The sequence below is a fragment of the Oculina patagonica genome, chromosome 5 (genome assembly GCF_052425735.1).
Source record: "Oculina patagonica isolate OP01 chromosome 5, crgOcupat, whole genome shotgun sequence".
In the NCBI taxonomy this organism is placed as follows: domain Eukaryota; kingdom Metazoa; phylum Cnidaria; class Anthozoa; order Scleractinia; family Oculinidae; genus Oculina; species Oculina patagonica.
The window spans coordinates 11,347,723-11,355,535 of record NC_135762.1 but is presented as its reverse complement, the minus strand read 5'-3'; positions in this window follow the sequence as shown (position 1 = coordinate 11,355,535).

The following is a 7,813-nucleotide window of genomic DNA, read 5'->3' as shown; positions in this document are numbered from 1 at the left end:
TCCATCTGTCCATTTACCGATAAACGTCATTACTGCAGTTTTATTAATTTGTTTTAGAAAAGGGCTTTTATGGGGACAAATTTTTCCTCCTGAATGCCCACATTGCAAGTGACGAATTGCGGCTTCAAATGATAATTTTCTTCATCACCGACTCAATTTAAGTGGCTATGTGAGTTACAAAGACGCGAATGCAGACTTTTGTAGAGAGCTTAAACCCCGCATTAAAACTAAACAAATTTATTGCAAGACTAGGACTACGCAAGACGGCAAAACTTATTAGCTAAAATATAATGTTTCAACCAGCACAGGTAGTCTTCTGTCTTCTTCGAGGTCAACGCGAGGGAAACCCGTTTTATTCTTTGTTGTTTTCTATCTCTACATTCACACCTTTATAGATATATGTATTTATTTTTTTCCATGAGGGCACGGTAACGAATCCTGCAATCTGATTGGTTATTAGCGCGGGCAAGATTCTCCTATCTCTGCCCACGGGCCACGGTAACGCTTTCGTGAGTTTCATTTCGCGGCGAGACGAACGAACCCATGACAGTTTTGCTCTCCAAAATGATTTAAATCGATGTAGTTGCTCACCAACCTTTGTAAATTTGAAAGGGAAAATTAGCAGTGGAATTAAAGGCCTTGAAGTTCTCCAAAAGGCGAGTATTTATTCTCTTTACTCATAAAATGAAGTTATAGTTTTATGGCCGTGGTTTGCCGATCGTTGTTTGTGCATTCGCACTGATTTTCACGCCATTGCGGTTAACTGCAAGTCGCCGGTTTACAGACTCGATTTATCCTTTCAAACACCTTGCTTCTCTGTCACTTTTCTCCAAAACCGAATACTGCTTATCGCCATTCAAGAAAATGAGATGCTTTATTAAAAAACAGTCAAATTAATTCTCGCAATATTGTGCCGTCACTGTGCAGGCGACCAAACTACACATTTCAGCTTCATTCAGTTTCACTTTCGCAAACTTTTTGTCAAAACAGAATACTGTGGGAATCAACACAGAGGTTTTTGACTCGTTAAATACAAATGTAAATAGCTAAGTGCTTTCCAGTCCGAAAAGTAAGTTTAATTAACTAAAGAACTCACAAGCCGAAATTGAGTTAAAAGTGTTTCGCAACTCGCTGATTGCTCTGTTCTACATTGTGCTTTTTTATTATTTCAGATGCTTTTTTTCTTTTTTTTTTTTTCAGATGAAATTTTCCTTGAGTACTGTTCATTTTAGTGAATTTATTTTGTTTGGCAGTAAGCTCTTATAGCAAACAGATCATTATTTACTCTTGCCGTAGCTTATGGCGATCGACTCAACATTGGATGCGCGCGTATATAAATACAAACACATTTGGCAAGAAAGTCTTTGTAGGTTTTTTAGGTGTTTTTTAATCAAACACATTAAAGTAGGAAAAAAATAAATAAGTTATTTACCGGCTTAGGGTCGGTCCGTATAGTGAAAAACTGTGACCTCGGCCTTGAAAATGCTGCCCTCGGCCTGCGGCCTCGGGCAGCATTTTCAAGACCTCGGTCACAGTTTTTCACTATACGGACCTCCCAGCCGGCAAATAACATATATATATTTGCTGCGCCATATTAGCCTGTTCCAGGCGTTCGGTTAGTTTGGAACAGGCTAGCGCCATATAGACTGCGTCCCTAAAGGCATTTCGTACGTGAATACTTTGTTCAGTTCAGCACAGACGCTCCCCCAACTAAAGCACTTTCGGTTAGTTTGCTAATTTTGGAAAGAAGCCGTTCCATTTTTCAGTGGTCATTCCAACCGGCTCTCTCCAACAAATGGTAAGCACCCTAGAGTTCGTTCAGCATCACATTGCGGTAAACACGTCAAGCTGTAGCGGAGGAAATTGTTTTCCCTACGACAATTTGAAAATATTCTCATTTTCATCACAAACGCATCCAACGAACACTCGCGGAGGAAAAGCAAATGATCGCGCGTGTGGTCACGCGTGATGGACGCGTGATGCCCAGTGAACAGCCGTACCGCTGACTGAAACGACAGGCTCAAAGGTAGAAATTCAACATGGCGGCTGTTTATTTTCCAGTTAAATTTATTTCATGCAAACTGGCTGAGACAAGTGTCCTTCCGTGAACTTTGAACAGCTCTTTGAATGACTTTATTGACAACCTGTTTACACCTTTCACGAAGGATGAACCACGATGGATTGACTAAGTTCAGCGCGCCTCAAAGCAACAGTACATGTCAATTGTGATCGATCAAAGAATCGAAGTGCAGCGAGGAAGAACAAATTCTTCAAAAGAAAGCATCTGTGTGTCGATAAGTGGCATGTATGTAGTATTACTTTCTTGTTTCTTTACTTTGATGTGCCTAAATGTTGAATTGAGCGAGCTTGTGAAGAAAATCTTTCGCTGCTGTTTTTACATTTGCTATATCACAACATTGCCGAATTATATGGCTCTGAAAACGCTCCGAAAAATGTCCTAACTGCCTTTTCTTCGCCAATATTTTGATTGTTATCTATAGATTCATGCTTGATTAGCTATTTCGTACCGATTTTATGCCAAATTGAGGCAAATAAATGGCTTCTGTGTTTCGGTGAATTTTGATGAAATAGCAAGAAATCGTTAAGTCACGTGTGTTTAGTTCCTCAATACTAATAAAATATTGAAGTCCCCAGACATTTTGTTGCATTTTTGTGAAGTTTAATGATGGACTTCATTACCCATGTAAGAATAATGTACATAAGTTGTTGCTCATGGGAGATATTGGGCACTAGTTAAAGGCTATTTCCAACAGTACGAAATGTGTACCTTCCAAAAGACCGTTTGAGGAGACGAAATCAAATTTGACGGTTAAAGTGAATTATTGTACTTAAAGCCTAATAACCACAGAATATAGTGCAGTGAATTTTATTTTCAGAAGTCTTTTTTTCTTGTGGAACTGGTCAATCAAAGTCAGCTAATTAAATATGCATAAATTAGTGAAAAATGGCCATTTTTGCAAAAGCTGCCATAACTTGAAGGGAATAAAATATTTTGAGTTGATGTTTTGCCATAGTAAATAGCTCACCATACCCAACATTTATGCTAAGTTTGGGCGAAATCGGTGATATGAGCTGTATCACCTGTTGCATGGTTCTGCCCTGTTCTCTCACGGGCACACTCTTAAGTATGTCTCAGTAGTACACTCGGGTAGGCATCTGACTGGGAAACGAGAGGTCGCGAGGCCTTTTTCTTTTCTTTTTTATCAGTAGCACTAAAATGGTTTGTTTATTATATTGCTCCGTAGGTATGCATTGCAGAATAATTTACATATATCAGAACATATAGCCATATAGACTGATTCAAGTACAAATGTATTAAATTGTGCTGTTTCATCTGAAAAGCTCTTCCTTTTTTTCCGAACAAGCAGCCACGCACTCGATTTTAGCCAACGCTCTGGTTTCTAGATAGATCCATCGTTAATGAAGCTTATGTGAAACCCGATTTAGTTTTCGAATATTCCTACATGTACGACGCTAGCTCGACAGATACGAAAGAGATCGATCATTACATCGGTTTTGCGGCTCTCAATATTGGCTTGCGTAAGCGTAAAAGCTCCTCTTGAATTGATGTGCAACCTGCACAGACTTCCAGCCAAACGAAATGTTGGCTAGTATGACTTCGTGAGCTGCTGTAATGACGAGCAACTACAGGAGCAGCTGAAATCAAAACAGTACAAACAAAAAGAAACGACACGCCAAAATCCAATATGGCCGATTTCTATCGACACGCTCATCGCCAGGCTCTCTCTCATTTTCTTTCCCGTCTCCGGCCTCAGGCTCTTTCGCAGAAGACCACGTGACACAAGCAAACCCACGCACAAATAAATCCCTCAGTCGACGACAATGTGCGGGCTTTGCCCCCACAAAAATGCTCTCCCCGTGAATTAATTTTTTTTTTTTTGGGGGGGGGGGGGTGGGGTGGTAAAAGGCAGAAGAAAACAGGCTACAGATGTTACAATAAAATTATCAAAAACAACAAAAAGCAAACGCGCGTTATGAAAAAGAGAAAACTTTCGTTCGTTTTTCCATGGTACTTTTTGTGGCAACATAACGTTATTTGATGTTCAGGCTCAGCATTCAGGAAATGCAGTTCTCACGTTCCCATATGTAAATGGTCGATGCCATTTCAGCGACACATGTTTTCAACATAATCGTAATTTCTTTCAAGAACACCACCCAGGATCAAACCTGGAACCTTTATCATGCTAACAACCCTTCCCCGCCGCTACACCGCCACGTTGATTCGCCAAATCCTCGAAAACTTTTTTATATAAGGTGCCTTTCTAAACTGTCACATCTACAGTAGCCGACCTTTCCCTCCTAAGCGCGAATCTATCTTAGGTGTAATAACTGCCTTATTTAGGCCTAATATCATCTAATAATCAGAGCACAGTTTCGACCTAGCCCAGGTCAAAGCTAAAGGAGATATAGCATCGTCCAGTACGAAAAGTTTGGTTGGCAGGCACTGATCGTTAAAAATATGGCACCGCACGTTTACGAAAGGGAAACCAGCTCCTGGTGCGTTTCGATTGTCGTATTCTGAGTGTACGTATACTCGAACATGTTGTACAGGGCTCTCCTTTCTTACACCTGGGTCCTATGCAGGGCGGAACATGGTATTGGAGCAGGCTCTGTTGTTTTAAAAAAACGACGGCTGTAAGTACTGCTCAGGAAAATTGGTATCGATGTCGATTTTGTCGTTTAGGAGAATTACAAAAGAGAAAATACTAACAAATTATCACAACTGTCTTTATTTAGAGGTGCACAAACTGACAATCGACACGAGTGCTCACTGACAACTGCGTGCTAAAAGTACTGCGACCTTAAGAATCGTGTACCCCAACCGGTTTTTAAGGGATTCAAAGGCATCATTTACTGAAGCAGTACGAGTAAGAGATGCATTTTCCTCGGTATAAACAAACAAACAAACAAACAGAAACAAAACAAACAGAAACAAAACAAACAGTGATGTAAAAAACGACAAACGAACCACATACAGTGTAAAACAAAACAACAACAACAAAAAAACACGAACATCACAAGCCCGAAAAAATAAGTTGAAATTCTCCTTACCAGGTGCCGTACATTTCAGTTGATGATCGTACTGAGAATTTGGATTTTCATCAAGGCTATAGATTTCAAAACCGGTTGAGTGACACAGGCTGTTGAAGTGTGAGTATTATGATGTGAGAGTCTGAATGGCGTCTCAAAAACAGTTAACTTTTATACCAGAGCTAATCGTAAATATAATGGCGTAATACTAAACTAATTTCCCTCCTAGGTTGTCTTAGCGTTCAGTGTACAGCCACCCCTTCTGAACGGGCGGCTGCACACAAGCTAAAGTTGGCTTTGTAAAATTTCTTGACACCTAGTCTGAGGGTGCAAATCGTTAAACCCTTGCATCATGCTTATATTAAATTCTATGCATTTTCACGACCAATGGGTAGATAACCAGTATAGATAAATCCCATCTCAACCATCCTATGCTTATATTGCTGCGGTTTTGAAATGAGTGTTGTAAGTAATACAGAATTCTTTTAATTTGGATTTCTTTTCTCTGTTCTGTGCTTGTTTAAAAAACACGCAGCGCCTACGCAAGCAATAAAATCATGGAGGCACGAGCTTCCCGTGCTTGGCGCAAGTAAGGTGTATTTTCGCCGAGCTTTCATAGGTGTTTCGTGCTGTTTATCTCTGATGTGACTGGCCATCGTGATAACATTAATTTTGGTCGCACTACCACTAAGTTAAACCCGCCTTATACATCAAAAATAATCCTTAGCCTAGTGCTTCAGTACTGAACACTAGCAGTTCACCACCACTACTAAAAAGAAACGACCTCTTATACTCTGAAGCCTGTGCAAATCACTAAGCTTTCCACTAATGGCGCTTACAATCCCGCAGGCACGAGCGTCCTAAGATAATTGTCTGGTTTACCCAAGTCTTAATTGTATGCCAAAAGACCACGTTTACTTTTGCAGTGGCAGAAATAAAAAAGACGACAACTTCAATTGTTGTAGCACCGAACTCAAAGGTTCCCGTGCTTTCTGCGTTTCGTCCTAGAGCGATAGAATGACTAGTCATATTTCAAATGTCTCGCGAGATCGGTCAGAGACAGTTCATACGACGCGTACTGATTTCTGACCGGTGTGGGCGAACAGACCTGACAAAATGATAAGCGCCCTAAGATTATAACCAAGAGAGAAATAAGTGGAATATTATTCCTTCTCAAGTAATACTTAATGAATTCACATTTGCATCTTCGTTGAGGTCACGTGAGGTTTTTTTGTTTTGTTTTTTTTTTCCCCTCCGGACAACGAGTAGCCTGCAAATACAGTCGCTTTCATTACCTCTGGTGATTTGGCGTTTTACAAGAGCACCGAGAGGCGGATGTATTTGCAGGCAAGGCAATGACGAGATTATATACGTCTAAGCTAATGGCAGGTTACTTACTTATGTAACTAAAAAAAAAATACTTAGTTACTTAGGGCCGATTCGCACTAGCGGACAAGTTGGAAATGTCATGACATTTTTGACAAAAACAAAATTGTCGCGAAAAGTCAGAGACATCTTGAGTACAAAAAAGGTGAAATTTTTAGTACAATAGCTCTGCACGTGCTTTTGGTATCCCTGCACATTTCTCAGCTCGGCCGTCTTGGGCAAACATCAAATATGCAGTGCCACGCGACAGTGCGAATCGGCCCTTAGTAAAGTTAAAACGCTGTTAAGGTAAATCCACGTGTGGTCAAATCCTTTTTCGAGTGTAACGTCGGTTATTGAGTTTTGAAGACGTTAACTTTTCTAATGAAACAATGGGTGGAATTCGAAGCTGATAGGAAATCCTTATAAACTCCGGTGGTAGCTCCTTCCAAATAAAGATGGACTGTTGCAAATGGAGGGATTTCTACAAAGAATTTGTTTTCTTGTCTATTTCTTAGGACAAAAAACATGTCGCTAGCAAGCTCACGCACATGTGCTCAAAATAACCTTACTCTGGCCACATTAAAAAAATAAATAACATAGCAAAAATAGAATTGCAATTAAAATTAATGTCTTCCAATTAAAGGGACTGTGATACGGATTTTAGCTAAAGTTAGGCATGGGAAATTAAATTTGATGAAATAATAAAAAACACCTCTTAAAACAGTGAAAATACAGCAAATACAAAAGAAGAGAACGCAGTAAATACAAAAGAAGGTATGGATTACCAAAAGCCACGAAGATTGAAACGGATAGCGATTGGGGTTTTTTAATATAATTGTTGGGCTGAACAGTTTTCAAAGTTAATCTCGTTTGCTATGAAGCTATGGTTTTGTCATTGCGATCCAAAAAAGTAGTTTCTTGGTAAACGTTAAGTTTCACAATGAGTATTTGGCAATACTTAAGGAGGCTCAATGTAGTTTTTTTAGACTAAGGGTGGTTGTTTTGAAAATTAAAATTACCTAGGAAGCCAATGTTCGATTTTTGCCAAAATACACCATAATGATCAAATGTGACCAAATTTTAATTTTTTACCTGTCACTTAGTCACAACGGTTACCATAGCAACGATTGACGTTTTCTTTTGTTCTCAAACAAGCTTGATTTTCTCGAAATCTAGACTGACACTTGGTGTTTTTTTTTTTTGATATGTTAAAGTTTAGTAGATTGACTAACTGTTGACGAAATTTTAGAAAAATCTGTAAGAGCGTTTTCAAGTAAATCAAGAATGAAATTTTCAGAAAAACACCGTTTTAATATAAAATAGGCGCCTTAAAATTATTTCGTATTATTTGAGCACAGTTTCTCTCACTGAA